This window comes from Tamandua tetradactyla, chromosome Y (assembly GCF_023851605.1).
Source record: "Tamandua tetradactyla isolate mTamTet1 chromosome Y, mTamTet1.pri, whole genome shotgun sequence".
Classification (NCBI taxonomy): Eukaryota; Metazoa; Chordata; class Mammalia; order Pilosa; family Myrmecophagidae; genus Tamandua; species Tamandua tetradactyla.
The window spans coordinates 16,313,704-16,330,596 of NC_135354.1; the positions used below are offsets into that span (position 1 = coordinate 16,313,704).

The following is a 16,893-nucleotide window of genomic DNA, read 5'->3' on the forward strand; positions in this document are numbered from 1 at the left end:
TTATTCTAACTATTTCATAGCATTGAGATCATACAATATTTATCCTTTCATGTCAAGCATATCTCACTCAACATGGTGTCCTCAAGGTTAATGCATGTTGTCATGTGTATCAGAACTTAATTCCTTTTTACATATGAGTAATGTTCCATATTGCGTTGCTTGCATTTGTTAACGCTGCTAGAAATATGGTATAGCAGAAATGGGTTGGTAGCTATAAAGGGAATTTATTAAGTGACAAGTTTATGAAATGTCCAACCTAAGGCATTTAGGGAAAAGATATCTTGAATCAAGAAAGGCCAAAGGGTCTGGAACAACTCTGTGAGCTGGGAAGATGTATGACTTGTGTCTGCTAGTTCTTTGGCTTTTGTTTTTAAGTAAGCTTTCCAGGGGCATTTTCTTCCTGCACCTCCAAATGTTTATTTTTGTTGGCTCTGAAGCCTTTTCCCAAAATGGTTCCCTCTTAAGGAACTCCTATATGTGACCCATCATGAATGGATGGAGACACATCTCCATAGAAACCATCTATGAACAGTTTCCATCTCTATGGAAACAGCTTACTCAAAAAGATCCCACCCAATCATATTCGGGACTCAAGAACATGATTTTTCTGAGATATAAAAAAGTTTTAAAAAGCAGTTTTAAACTGGTACCTTTGTATATGTTTATATATGCTGCATTTGTTTATATATTCATATATTGATGAACCTGACTTGTTTCTTTCTTTGATAATTATGAACATTGCCACTATGAACATCAGTGCACAGATAGCTGTCCAAATCCCTACTTTCAATTCTTTTGGATATATACCTAGAAAAGGGATTACTGGGCCACATGGTAATTCTCTACTTTGCTTTATGAGAGTCTGCCAAGTTATCTGCCACAGCAGCTGCACTATTTTACATTCCCAACAGCAATAAGTGTGTGTTCCTAATTCTTCACATCATCTACAATACTTGAAATTTTGTTTGTTTTTTTGTAATAGTAGCCATTGTAGTTGGTGTATAATGGTATCTATTGTGAATTTGATTTGTATTTCCCTGATGGCTAATGGTGTTGAGAAAATGTTCATGTGTTTTGGCCATTTGTATACCTTCTTTAGAGAGATACCCAAGTTATTTCACATTTTTTAAAAATAGGGTGTCTTTTGTTATTAAATTGAATGTTTTATTTATATATTCCAGATATTAAACATTTTTTGTACATGTGATTTCAATGTTTACTCTCATTGTGTAGATTGTCACTTGACCTTTATGGAAAAGTCCTTTGAGGCACAAAGCCTTCAATTTTGATAAGTTACCATTTTTCTATTTTTTCTTCTATTGCTTGTGCTTTGGATATCAAGTCTAAGAAACCAGTACCTAAGACAAGATCCAAAAGAGCTTCTTAGTTTCTATTCCAGAAGCTCTTATATTTGTGCCTCTGATATATCTTCCCTTGATACTTGTATAAGGTGGGAAGTAGCAGTCCTCTTTCATTTTTTTGCCAGTGGAGATCCAGCTTTCTCAGCGCCATTTATGGACTATTCTTTCCTAATTGAATGGTCTTTGCCTCTGTGAAAAGTGAATAGTTTGTAAATCTCAGGGGTGATGTCTGAGCTCTCCAATCCATTACATTGATGTATATCTTGTGGCTGTACCAGACTGTTTTGGTTATTGTTACTTTGTAATAATTGTGAAGATCAAGAAGTGTGAGTTCTCCAACCTCATTCATCATTTTCAACATGACTGTGGCTATTGGGGCCTCTTAACCTCCCAACATAAATATGATGTTGGTGTTTACATTTCTGCAAAGAAGCCTATAAAACTAGGATTTAAATTTATTGATAGGATTACATTGAATGTGTAAATTGCTTTTTGTAAGACTGACATTTTAACAATATTAATCTTTTAGTCCAGGAACCCAGAATGTCCTTCCATTTATTTAGGTCTTTGAGTGCTTTTAACAATTCCTTTTTTGACTTTCTGTTTATGAATCTTTTACAAATTTTTTGGATTTATTCCTAAATGTTTGATTCTTTTAGCTGCTATTGTAAACAGAATTTTTATTCTTAATTTCTTCCTCAGATTGTTCATTGCTTTTATATAGTAACATTACTTATTTTTGGATGTTGATGTTGTACCCTTTCACTTTATTGAATTTACTTATTAGCTCTAGGAGATTTTATGTATTTGGGGGGATTTTCTGTACATAAGATCATATCATCTACAAATAAGGAAAGTCTTACTACTTCCTTTCATATATTGATGCATTTTTTGTCTTTTTCTTGCATAGTTGCTCTGGCTAGAAATTATAGTACAATGTTAAGTAACAGTGGTGATAGGGAACACAATTTTCTTGTTCCTGATCTTATAGGGAAATCTTCCAGTCTTCTCACTAATGTGTGTGGCATTAACTGTGTATTTTTCATATATACCCTTTATCATGTTGTAAAAGTTTCCTTCTATTTCCAGTTTCTAAGTATTTTTGTCAAGAAACTGCTGGATTTTGTCAAATGCCTTTTCTGTATTAATTGAAATAACAATGAGAATTTTCCCCTTCATTCTGTTATTATTATGTGTATTACATTAATTGATTTTCTTGTGTTAAATGACCCTTGCCCACTAGGGATAATATTACTTGGACATGATGTATAATTCTTTAAATATGCTATTAGATTTGGTTTGCTAATATTTTGTTGAATTTTCTTTAATTGTGATACATTTATTTGGCTTTGGTATAAAGATGATGTTGGCCTTATGGATTAATTATGAAGTATTAACTCCTCTTAAAATTTTGGAAGAGTTTGAGAAAGAAGTGTTTTTGGAACATTTGATAAAATTCTTATTTGAAGCCATCTTTCCCAGGCTTTTCTTTGTTGGGACAGTTTTTCATTAGTAACTCAATCTCTTACCTACTTATTGGTTTATGGAAATCTGCCAGTTCTTGTTTCAGTGTAGGTAGTTTGTCTGTTTCCAAGAGTTTGTCTAATTCATTTAGGTTATCTAATTTGATGGCATTCAATTGTTCACTCTTATAGTTCTTTTATTTATTTGGGGTCAGTAGTAATATCCCCTTTTTCATATCTGATTTTAGTTCTTTTTGTCCTTTCTCTTTTCCCCCTCACCAATCTAGCTAAAAGATTGTCCATTATATTCATTTTACCACAGATCCAATATTTGGTTTTGATGTTTATATCTATGGCTTTTTCTTCTCTGATCTTTATATATTCTATCATCTAATAGGTTTATTTTGCCCTTCTTTCACTAATTCTTCTAGTTTTGAAGCTAGGTTTCTGATTTTTAATTTAATCACTTTTGTTTATAAGCTTCCCTACTTATGGAATCTAGCACTGCCTTTGCTAGATCCTGTGGTATTTTCATTTCTGCTCATCTCAAGATATTTCTTATTTTCCCTTGTGATTTTCTCTCCATTGGTTGTTTAAGAATACATTGTTGGCAGGCATTAGGCAGCAGGAGAGGCTTGAAGGTAAATCTGCGTGTGAAGCAAAGGAATCTACAAAACTATGGATGATATAAGAACTTAACTTGAAATTAACTAGTACTGTGATAATGAGGTACAGAAAAACTGAGTACTAACTCTGGAAGAATGGCAAGAGAAGTAGGTGAAACATGACATTTCATTTCATCAAGAACAAGGACACCAGCTATAAAAGAAGCATTTGGATATTTTTCTTAACAGTATGAGTGGACTCAGGATATATTCTCCTCTTTGTGGAAAAGCAGTTAAGGTGAGATGGTTTGCAGACCAGGGACACAGCATTGTTGGTATGGATATCAGTAAACTTGGCATTTGAGAATTTTTTTTACAGAGCAGAATCTTTCTTACTTAGTAGAACCAATTTGCAGCAAATTTGATATTTCCAGAGTAAATACTGGCAATTTTGACAGGATTTGGGATAGAGGACCCTTAGCCACTGTTAATCCAGGTGATTGAGAATACTATTTGTTAAAATGTTACCCTAACAAGAAAAGGGTTCAAGAACCTCATGTCTGTTGTTTCTTATGATCCAACTAAACATGGAGAGCCTCCATTTTATATTCCAGACCTGAAATTAAAAGTCTTTTTGACACAACATGCAATATTCATTATCTTGAAAAGGTTGATGCTTTTGAAGGATTTCATAAAAGTTGGGGAATTGGCTACATATTTGAAAAGTTACATGTATCTGTAGACAAATAACACAACATATTTCTGAGATATTGAAAATCATACTCAGTCATGAAAATATAATGAATAACAAAAAATCACTTACCAATCACATTACAGACTTTGTTCAAAAATGCATATAACTTTTTAGAGAAAAACACATAAAAATGCTTAAAGTGACTACCTTTTAGAGGAGAATGTAATTAGGGGTATAAGCAGATGATGTTTGCCTGTTTTACTTACAGATTATAGAAAATTTTACCATGAGCATGTATTACCTGTATAATTAATACATAAAAGAGAAATGCAAGGTATATACTCTAAGAAATACAAGAGAGAAAAAAATTGAGTTTATATTTTAATATGTGCAAGATAAAAGAAACTAATCAAGAATTTATATAAAATAGCAATTTTTACTATAAGCACTCCTTATGCACCTCTTTCACGTATTGTCTCCTTATGTAATGATTTTATATGTGAGATAACTAAGAAACAATTTTAAAAGTTTAGTTAAATGAACTAGCTTATAGGAAACCAAGTGTTTTCCCTAAACCAAAACTTTTACAAATTTTAAAATTAAGTTTTTTCCTGAGTTTGAAAGTTTTTTGTTTCCTGTAGGTTGAGGAAACAAAAAACTTTGTTTGAATGATAGTTTTGTGAAGTATTGTGAATCCAGACTTATGATTGCCCACTATTAAAGTTTAGATTAAAATCTTTCATTGACACTGATATTTGATTAGATCAAATGCTATCCTTTAATAGGTTTTGATTGCTTAACTCATGTTAATAAAGAATGGTGTATTTTAATAAAAATGTTATTTATGGGAAAAAGAGTACATTGTTTAATTTCAACACTTAGGTGAGTTTTCCATTTCTTCCACTATTACTGATTTCTAGCTTCATTTTTTTTTTGTGGTCAGATAAGATATTTTTAAATTGGTCAAGACTTGCTTTATTACCTAAAATGTGGCCTCTCTTGGAGAGTGGTTCATGTACATATGAGAATGTGCATTCTGCTTTTAGGAGAAATGTTCTATATATATCTATTAGGTCTAGTTGTTTAGAGTATCATTCAGGTCTTCTATTTTCTTATCAATCTCTTGTGTAGATGTCCTATCCATTATTGAATGTGGTATTTTAAAGTTTCTACTATCAATGAAGAACCTTTAATTTCTCCTTTGAAATCTGTCAGTATTTGCTTCAACTCTTTTGGATGCTCTGTTGTTAGTTGCATATGTATATATAATTGTCACATTCTCTTTTTGAACCGACCCCTTCATCGGTATATAATGATTGCTTTTGTGCTTTAAAATTGATTTTGACCTAAAGTCTATTTTATCCAACATTGGTATAGCTACCCTAACTCAGCTTGGGTTACTCATTGCTGGGTTTTTTTTTCAATCCTATTACTTTCAATCTATCTGTGTCTTTGAATTTAAGGTGAGTCAGCAAAAAAAGTGGATCATTGTTCTTTTCAATTCTGCCAATTTTGCTGTTGATGGAAAGTTAAGCTACTCACATTTAAAATTGCTATTGGTAATGTAGAGCTTTCTGCTTTTATTTGCTATTATTCCTTGTAAATTGTATATATTTTTTGACTCTCAGTTATTCCACTGTGTTAGTTAGATTCAGTTGTCAGCCTGGCCAGGTGAGCATACCTAGTTCTGTTGCTGCAGATACAAGCCAATGGTACGTGAACCTCATCTGTTGCTAATTACATCTGCAGTCAGTTAGGAGGTGTGTCTGCTGCAATGAATGATGTTTGACTTAATTGGCTGGTGCTTAAATGAGAGAACACAATATAGTACAGCCTAGCCGCTTGGCATTCCTCATCTCAGCACTTGCAGCTCAGCCCAGGTGTTTGGAGATGCAGAAAGAAGTCACCCTGGGGAAAGTTACTGGAACCCAGGGGCCTGGAGAGAAGGAGAGCAGAGACCATCCTGTGCCTTCCATGTAAGAAAGAACCTCAGTGGAAAGTTAGCTGCCTTGCCTCTGAAGAACCAACAAAATAAATCCCCTTATATTAAAAGCCAATCTGTCTCTGGTGTGTTGCATTCTGGCAGCTAGCAAACTAGAACATCCACTAATGCTTACTTTTATATTCATTTGATTGGGGGAGGGGGATTGCATCATATTAACTGCCTTCTCATTTCTATATACATATGTTATTCATACATTTTCATTGTGGTTACTGCGGGATTAAATATTAACATTCCAAATTTATGAGTCATATTTGGTTTGATATGAACTTTCCTTCAGTAGCATACAACTATTCCTAAACCCCTTCACGCAAACTAAACTTTTTTGTACTTTTTAGCAATTATATTTTTGTATTCATTGTATGTTCAAAGACATATATTTATTATTACTATTTTTCCATTTGCCTTTTAGTACCTGTTTGGAGTTGCATACTAAACAATGCATAAGTAATACTGTTCTAGTTTGCTAGCGCCAGAATGCAATACACCAGAAATGGAAGGCTTTTAAAAAGAGGAATTTAATAAGTTGCAAATTAACAGGTTTAGGCCATGTCTATAGAAATGTCCAATCAAAGGCATCTAGGAAAAGATACCTTGATTCAAGAAGGCTATGAAGTCAGGGTTTCTGTTGCAAGTAGAAAGGCACATGGCTAAGATGATCAGGGTTTCTCTCTCATCTGGAAAGGCACATGGCAAACATGGCAACATCTTCAAGCTTTCTCTCCTGGTGTCCTGTTTTATGAAACTCCCTAGGAGACATTTTCCTTCTTCATCTCCAAAGGTTGCTGGCAGCTACGTTGTTCTGCTCTGTCAGAATCTCCCTTTTTCTCCAAAATGCTTCCTTTTTTATAGGATTCCAGTAAACTAATCAAGTCTGATTCAAATGGGTAAAGATACATTTCCACCCAATCCAGTTTAACAAACACTCTGAGTCACATTTCCAGGGAGATAATTTAATTCCAGTTTCAAACATACAGTACTGAATAGGGATTAGAAGAAACAGCTGCCTTTACAAAATGGGATTAGGATGAAAAGATGGCTTTTCTAGGGGTACATACATCCTTTCAAACTGGCACAAATACATTTATAGTTATTAAAATAGTTATTTTTATGACAGATTTGTATTTCCTTAAGCCATTTGGAATCATTATCTAGTGATTCCTTTCAGTCTTGAGAATTTGCTTAACAATGCTTGCAGACCAGGTCAATAACGATCAACTGCACAGATTTTATTCATCTGGGAATCTCTCTCAATTTCTCTCATTTCTTTTAAGGCAGTTTTGCTGAGACAAAGTCACAATCTAAACTGTACACTTTAGATTGTACATTCCATCATCTGGACCCTAAAAAAGATTGATTATTAAAAATAATCAATTTGAAAATATCTTCATCCTTTAAAGGGTTCATATGTTTCATCTTTCAACCTCTGGCTTAACTTCTAGTGATATGCAAAACTCTAAACTTCCCCTTTCAACGATAATCACCCTTACATATCAGTAAATTGTTCCCATCACTTTGGTCCATTGTCAAACATTTTCTGCTCTCTTTCTATCTTTTTGTAGTCTATGTTCTATATATAAACATCATGAGTTTGCTAGTTACATTTTATTAGTGAGATAAGCAACATTTGTCCTTTGTTTCTGACTTTTGTCACTCAACATAATGTTCTCAAGTGTCATCTTATGTAGGCACATTTGTTTTGCCTTCTGTTCTTACAGCTGCATACTATTCCATCTTATTTATAAAATCACATTTTGCTTATCCATTTCTCAGTTTAAAGAATGTTTGGATAGTTTCAATTTTTTGGCAATTAAGAATAATGCTATTAACAGGTGTGGTAATGTCTGTTTGTGTCACTGCTTTTAGTTCTGAGTATATACCCTGAAAACTGGATTGCTGAATCACATGGCATTTCTTCTTAGCTTCCCAAGGAACTTTCAAAATGTCTTTCACCATGGCTGTAACTTCAATTATACCCATCAACAGCGAATAAATGTTCCTATTTCTCTACATCCTCTCACACTTCCAATGTTTTTTTTTCAATAATGGCCATCCTAAGTGTGAAATTATATTGTTTTAGTTTTAATTTGCATTTCTTTACTAGTTAGTGATGTTGAACATCCTTATATGTGCTCTTTAACCATTTGTATATCCTCTTTGGAAGACTATCTACTTATTACTTTTTCCCATTTTTAACTGGAATGCTTTTCTTAAAGTTGAAGTGCAGGTTCTTTTTTATATCCTTGTTATTAAGCCCTTATTGGAAATGTGACCCCAAATATTTTTTCCCATTGAGTAGAAGACATTTCACCCTCTCAACAAAATTCATATAGCTGAATACAAAAGTATTCAGTTCTGAACAGGTCCCACTTATCTCTGTTTTCTCTCATTTGTTTGTGCTTGGTTGTAAGTTGTAGGAAACAACCTTTTACCAAGAGATCTTCAATACATTTTCTTCTAGGTGTTTTATGGTTCTTGCATTTATTTAGGCCTTTGATTCCTATTTAGTCAATTTTTGTATAAAGTGTAAAATAGGGATCCACATTCATTCTTTTGGATATATATATATACACACTGTTCTGCCAGCACCATTTGTTGAAGAGATTGCTCACTTCCAGTTGGGTGGATTTGACAACATTGTCAAAAATCAACGACCTTTCTCTATGCTGACACAAGTGAGCTTACTGCCTTCCTCCCCCACCTAAGTGGGACATGACTCCCAAGGGTATAAATCTCCCTGGCAATATGGGACAGAAATCTCAAGATGAGCTGGAACCTGCATCAAGGAATTGAGAGAGACTTATTGACCAAAAGGGGGAAGAGAGATATGAGATAAAGTAAATTTTCAGTGGTTGAGGGATGTTCTAGTTGCTAGCTGCCAGAATGCAGCACATACCATCATCTGGACCCTAAAAAGACGTTTTTCCTGTATGCAAAATACATTAATTTCATAATAATATCACAAATCCTTAAACCATTTCAGTAGGAATATACATAAAATACAAAGTTCAAAGTGTACAAACTCCTATCAAAGTTAGTTACAGGCATAGTCTGTTCTAAGGCAAAATTATCCTCTAGCTCTGACCTATAAAAACTCAAAACAAGTTTTTTGCTGCCAACATACAAGGGGAGAACATTCATAAGACACATAAACCCATTTCCATAGGGAGAAAGGAGCACAGGGGTCACCAGACCCACGCAGTTTCTAAAATCTGCAGGGCAAAGTCCATAACATTTCAAAATCTCAGAGTCATTTACCTTTGGGGCTACTGAAATTGGCAGTCCCACCCTTTCCAAGGGCCTATGCAGAGACCTGCATCTCTCTGAATGCAATCTTGGGAGATACTGGAGAGACACCTCTTTCTTGGCTCCACCCTCTCCAAGCATTGGGGCTGCAACCGGGCTGTCTGCCATCTCTGGGGCACATGCTCAGCCTTGCCATGTGGTGACAGCCAGGCTCTCCCCAAACTCCAAGGAATGTGCTTCACCCACTTCAAGGCCTGATCCTTGTGTGGCATGACTCTACCACTGCAATGAGATAGAAGGCCCATCTTCTGCCTTTAGGGCAAACTCAACTTCTCCACGGGCTTGGGTGGGTCCGCTCTCCTGGCCCAAGGCTCCTTGGCTTCAGAACTCAGCCTTCATGACTTTGCCTCTGAAGTTATTTTTCCTCCAATGTGTCCTTTCTCTGTCCCTCTCAATCTTGACTAGCAGTGGTTCTCTTTACACAGGTCCCACAACACTCTCATTGGCTTTCTATGCAGCAGAGAGAGTGGCCTCTCTCTCCAGCCAACACAACAAGCAAACTCACTGTCCTCCCCCTGTCTATGTGGGACATGACTCCTAGGGTTGTGGACCTTCCTGGAACATGCGACAGGAATCCTAGAACGAGCTGAGACTCGGCATCAAGGAATTAAGAAAACCTTTAGAATGATCTGAGACTTAGCATCAAGGGATTGAGAAAAATTTTTTGATCAAAAGGGGGAAGAGTGAAATGAGACAAAATAAAGTGCCAATGGCTGAGAGATTCCAAATAGAGTCGAGAGGTTATCCTAGAGGTTATTCTTATGCATGAAATAGATCCACCTTGTTAGCCAAAAAGTAATGGAGAGGCTGGAGGGAACTGCCTGAAAATGTGGAGCTGTATTCCAGTAGCCATGATTCTTGAAGATGATTGTGTAATGACATAGCTTTCACAATGTGACTGTGTGATTGTGAAAACCTTGTGTCTGATGCTCCTTTTATCTACCTTATCAACAGATGGGTAAGACATATGGAATAAAAATAAATAATAGGGGGAACAAATGTTAAAATAAACAGATTAAAATGCTAGTGATCAGTGAAAGGGAGGAGTAAGGGGTATGGTATGTATGAATTTTTTTCTGTTGTCTTTTTATTTCTTTTTCTAAATTGATGCAAATGTTCTAAGATATGCTCATGATAATAAATGTGCAACTATGTGATGATATTGTGAATTACTGATTATGTATGTAGAACGGAATGATCATATGTTAAGAATGCTTGTCATATTTTTTAATTAAAAAATTAATTTGAAAAATCCAAAAAAGAGAATGATATAGTCACCTTAGAAATGTTTATGAGAAAATAGGGGCCTAGATTCTAAGCTTTTACAGTAGACATGTTTAGTCCAGAGTAGTGATTATTTTTCTGGATTTTGAGGGCTGTTATATATATATAACCTGGTATTTAGAGAATTTAGAGATAAGGATGAAGCTGAACAGGTTGGGGCTAAAGTAATTCAGAACACAAGGTTAAGGAAGACTGTCTATATTTTAGAAACACACATATTCTTTTAAACCAATGGAAGAAAGGCCTATTTGGCCTCAAATTTTCTGTATTGCATAATCTAATTCAATCTATCTGTATAGCTCATTTTGAAGAACTGAAACAAAGGGAGCCCAGAATAAGAAAGCGGTCCTTTAATCCTGCATAGAATATTGCAGTGCCTGGATGAATCCTAGAGTATATTGAACAAATAATAAAAAAAAAATTGGCAAAGTCCCCTGAGGGATGGAAAAAAGAATATGGAACTATTAAACTTTACCATTAAGGAATCCCCAGATATTGTGTCAAACTTCAGGGACACCCAGATCAATAGGTCATGCTCTTGATCTAGAGGCTTACACTTGTGAAGCTTATTTAGGTGGCAGAGAAGCTTAGACTATCTATAGGCATGCCTACAAATTACTTCTGGAGGGCCTCTTTTGTTGCTCAGATGTGGCCCCACTCTCTCTAAGCCCAGCTCTGCAAAAAATGAAATCGTTGCCCTCCCCCTATGTGGGACATGACATCCAAGGGTGAAAGTTTCCCTGGTAATCTGGGAGATGACTCCCAGGGATGAATCCAGATCTGTTACCATGGGATCAACAATTCAATCCTGACCAAAAGGGGGAGAGGAAGTATAATTAATAATTTATCAGTGACAGAGAGTTCAAATGAGTCAAGAGGCTTCCCTGGAGGTTGCTCTTATGCAAGCTTCAGGTACACCTTGCTACCTGTCATAACCTGCCAATACCCTAAATAGGATCATTTCAGCCAAACCTAAAAAACACCTAGGGCAACATATAAGACTCCACAAGGGTTCCATACACTAGAGTAACTTTCCAGGAGCTTACACACTCCAGATGAATCCCTGGTACAGATAAGTCCTGAAACCTAGTCCAACCTCTCCATAACATCACATAGTTCCATCTCCCTATCCCATATCAGTGACAGACCCTTCCAATATAAAAAAATCTATAATTGCCATAGCCCAAACATCCCTAAACAGTGGGATGGAAATACCAAAGATGATGGTGCAGTTATACATAGAAGATAGATTTAGCAAATGAGCATGAATGCTGAATTATTAAACTGATATCTCATTTGGTCTCCAGTATTTTAGAGTAACTAGAAATAAAAAACCTAAAATTGTGAAATTGTAACCCATGTCAAAGTCTGATATATGTTCTACAATAATTGTGATGCATTCCTTTGTAATTTATAGCTTTTTTGTATATGTTGTTTTTAACAAAAAAAGTAAAAAGTTTATTGTGATGATTAAAAAATATTTAAGCCTTCTAGCTTCCAATATTCTGGAGCATTTAGAAGGAAAAGTAAGAGAGGATCATATGGTACCCCATGACAACCTCTGGGATCTTCCTTTAACTACTTATTTAAGAGTGCTTTGTAAACTATTGTTTCATTTCTTTGCTTTGTATATATGTTATGCTATACAATAAAAGTTTTAGAAAAAGAGTACATTAACAGATGATTGATAATCAAAATGTATACAATGGAACATTAGGCTGCAATAAGGAGGAATGAGGTCCTAAAGCATGTTACACATGGATGAACCCTAAGAGCATAATGCTGAGTGAAATAAGCCAGACAAAAAAGCCAGACATATATGAGTTCACTAATATGAGTTAACTAAAAAATCTAAAACTGATGAGTCTTAAAATGTAGAATATAGAGGACTTAGAGATAGACAGAAACTAGAGAAGGGGAAGAAATTACCTAATACATCCAGAATTGCTAATAATATTGAACTTAAATAGGTGGGAATGGATAGAGGGTATGCTGGTTTGAAGCTGTTGTATACCGGAAAAGCCATCTCCTTTCCCAGATCTAATCAGGTGGGGACAATGATATTTCTTTTAATCCTGACTAAATATTGAAGGATGAAAACTTTGGATTGTTTCCCTGGAGATGTGACACACCTAGCTGTGGGTGGGACTTTTTGATTGGATTGTTTACATGGACATGTGCCACACACAATTGTGGATTTGCCTTTTGATTAGATGGAAATGTGTCTCCGTGAATTCAAGGTGAAGTATTGATTAGTTTACAGGAGTCCTTTAAAAGTGGAAACATTTTGGAGAAAACCTAATTGTTTAACAATATAAAAAAGACCCAGGCCTTTGAATATGTTTGGCATGCCAACAGTAAGAGGAGACACCTAGATAGGAACATTTGGAGATGCAGAGCTGAGCAGACATTGACATCTGGGTTCTAAGCAAGCCAGAACCCAGAGTTGCATGCCAGAGGAGCTAAGTGGAGACACACAGATGCTTAGAGAGAAAACCACTGATATGAGAAACTGGAAGCAACAGAACTGGGAAAAAGAACAATGGATGCCAACCACATGCCTTCCATGTGAAAGACACTGGCCTTCCTTGAATCAAAATATCATTCCTTCATTGCCTTAATTTGTACATTTTTATGGCCTTATAACTATAAGCTTGTAACTTAATAAATTCCTTTTTAAAAAGCAAAAGCAACAACAACAACAACAAAAATATTGGCAAAGTCCCTTGAGGAATGGAGAAAGAATATGGAACTATTAAACTTTACCATCAGGGAATACCCCAATACTGTGTCAAACTTTAGGGACACCCAAATCAGTAGGCCATGCCCTCAATCCTGGGGCCTACTCTTGTGAAGCTTATCTAGGTGCAGAAAAGTTAAGATTAACCATAGGCATGCCTAAGAGTTACTTCTGGAGGACATCTTTTGTTGCTCAGATGTGGCCTCACTCTCTTTAAACCCAACTCTGCAAGTGGAATCATTGCCCTCCCCCTACATGGGACATGACAGTCAGGGGTGAAAGTTCCCTGGCAACATGGAGATGACTTCCAGGGATGAACTCAGACCTGGCACCATGGGATCAACAATTCCATCCTGACCTAAACAGGGAAAAGAAGTTTAACTAATAAAGTATCAGTGGCAGAGAAAGTTCAAATAGAGTTGATAGACTACTCTGGTGTTGCTCTACACAAGCTTCAGGTAGAACTTGCTACTGCTGTCATAACCTGCCAACCCCTAACCAGGACCATTACAACCAAACCTAAAGAATACCTAGGGTAATATGTAAGATTCCACAAGGATTCCATGCATCAGAGTAACTTCTCAGAAACCTACAATCTCCAGATAAGTCCCTGGCCCAGAAGTTCTGAAACTTAATCCAGCCTCTCCAGAACATCAGATATCTTCATCTCCCTACCCCATGTTAGTGACAGATCCTTCCAATATGAAAAATTTAGAATTTCCATAGCCCAAACACCACTAAAGAGAGGAATGGAAAGATCAAAGATGTTGGTGGAGTTATATATAAAAGATAGGATTTAACAAATGAATATGGATGCTGTATCATTAAATTGATATGTTTTAGTCTCCAGTAATTTAGAGAAATCAGAAGTAAAAACCTAAAATTATGAAATCATAACCCATGCCAAAGTTTGAAATATGTTCTACGATTAATTGTGGTGCTATGCTTTGAAATTTAGAGCTTTTTCTGTATAATGCTATTTTTCACAAAAAGAAGGAAAAAAGTCTATTGCAATAATAAAAAAATATATTTAAGCCTTCTAGCCTCCTATCTTTGGGGACAGCTAGGAGGGAAAATCTGAGAGGATTGTATGGCAGTCCATAACAAACTCTGGGATCTGTCCTTTACTTGTTGAAGAGTGCTTTGAAAACTGTTGCTTTTTTTTTTTAAATTTCTTTGCTTGGTATATATGTCATACTACACAATAAAAGAAGAATTTTTTAAAAAGTGGATCATGAAATTACCATACTAGTTTGAGTCATTGGACCTAGACTTGAAGCCCTGGACATTACTTCCAGAATGATTCCCTTGCTTCTGACCTTTGTATCTTTCTGTTTTCTGGTACCATTATGTATGGAGTTTGATGCCTTCACCTGTGTTTGTCATTACACAGTTTAAGACTCTGCCTGACTTTGTCTGTTGAGTGTACTCCTGGGAAAAGTGTCATCCAACAATTAATTAGTATTTAATGAAATAGTCTGTTTAACTCTTAATTGATGTGCTACTTAGGTATAGTGCTTAATGTCTATTCAAATGTTAATTAGTGTGTTCAGTCTAGTTATTCATTGGTGTTTTACTTAAAAATAAGTAATTGTTAAGTATTAGTTTAAATTTGTTAGTTGGTGTGTAACTGCATTTGTATCATTTAAATGTTTTAACTTGTTACAGATTACTGAAATTCTTTAGAATGGATATTTCTAATAACTTTGGGCTGTATTTTGCCAAGTTTGAAAGATTTTAGTTATAAATCTATGAAAAATAAGAAGAGTTTATTTTTGTAACACAGCCATATCTCAATATGACTTAGAATCAGAAGAGAAATAACCTGAGTATGGCTTTATAGAGAAGATAACTGTATTAAAGTCAGAGTAGTTCTACAACAGAGAGCAGGAATGGGATGAAATGACATGGATTTAGTTCTTTGTTTCTCCCAGCAATTGATGAGAAAATGTAAAAATTGTATGTGTAAAGATTAATGAAGGAAAGAAAAATGTCGTCCCTTATTCACATATGAAGAATCTGATAGAAACATTACTAACTCCCCTATCTGCTCCACCCAAACCCTGTAACGAGGAGCTAATAGATCAAGAAAGAGGAAGCTTGACTTAGCAAGAACAGAGTATCATCTCATTCATTTCTGTTTTTTTCCCCCAGATGAAGCAAAACTCAGGAAAGGTAGAGCTGGGCAGACATGAATCTCCAAAGAAGAGAAAACTCAAACTCTCAGGAATGGAGGTGAAAATTAGCCCAGAACAATCCAGACAAGAAGAGCCTTCTCAGCCACCTCTTCCTAGAATTAGCCCCAAATCCTAGGTTGGGAGCTAGTAAACCAAAGCAGAGCACAGAGCTGTGGTTAGAACATCCTAGCATTTCTCTACACAGTCTCTTGGTGAGGAGGAATTCATCAAGGAAGCTGATGGTGGCCTTAAAAACCAACAGCCAGGCATCTCCAAGATGCCCCTGATCATGCAAGAAATCACAGGTCTGAGTTGTTAGGAGATTACACCCTCTCATGAGACCCAGTGATTGGCATAAATGCAAGAGTGGGAGGGTTGTGGGCAAGTATTTGTGGACAGAGTCTAATTACAGCCTCTTGGCTCTACTCAATGACTTGGAGATTATTAAGATGAGCTTTTCAATAGGTGTGGACATTTTGGAACAGTGGCCATTGTGTGTTATGCCTTTAACAAACAGAGGCCATCAAAATCTCTTTACATTAGTCTGATGGATAAAAGCTGTAGCTAGTGCAGAGCAGGCCCTGAAGGCCCAATAATTAATCCCCAGCTTTGGGTCCCAGAGTCAGGAAACAGGAATGAACACCACTAACCCCAGTTCATCTGACCCTGGATTGCCATCAGCTTCCTTCTTATCACCCTGAACTGGGGCCCTGGGGCCAATACAATGGCCTCTGAGGTAATTAAGTCCACAGGCTTTAACTTCACATGGGAACACAGCTCCCCTGGTGCAGCCCAGGATACCAGTTGTCTCCTCCCATGGAGTCTAGGCCTTGTCCTCTGGGTCACCATCACCCCCAGAATCCCCATCCCTGAGGCTGGTTCCATTGTACAAATAACAACCCAGGCCTGGTAAGGCCTTTCATTCCAGAAACATCTTCTGGTTAGGGTACTTAACTGCTGAAGAATGGACTGGTGTTTTAGCTTGGAGTTGGGGACAGGACATTCCCACCACCTACCTGAGAAAGACCCTAAAGCCCCTGCCCAGGACCATCAATTCATAAGAGGCATCATGGACTGGATGTACCTCAGGCCCACCTCTGCTCAAGCTCCCACTGCAATAATTGTCTGGCTCTTCTTCAGGGCCTCACTTGAGAATAATGCCAGCCCCTCCTGGCCCTTCTCCTGAGCCTAAGGCTTTGACTTTGGTCAGACACAGAAATGCTTCCAGAAGGCAGGCATCTGTTTACCCAATAAGGCCTAT

At 36.3% G+C, this 16,893-nt stretch overlaps 1 pseudogene; it reads left to right on the forward strand.

Moving 5' to 3' along the window:
- Nucleotides 1-3,502: 3,502 nt before the first annotated feature.
- LOC143672628 (thiopurine S-methyltransferase-like) lies at nt 3,503-4,179 on the forward strand (annotated as a pseudogene).
- The last annotated feature ends 12,714 nt before the right edge of the window (nt 4,180-16,893 follow it).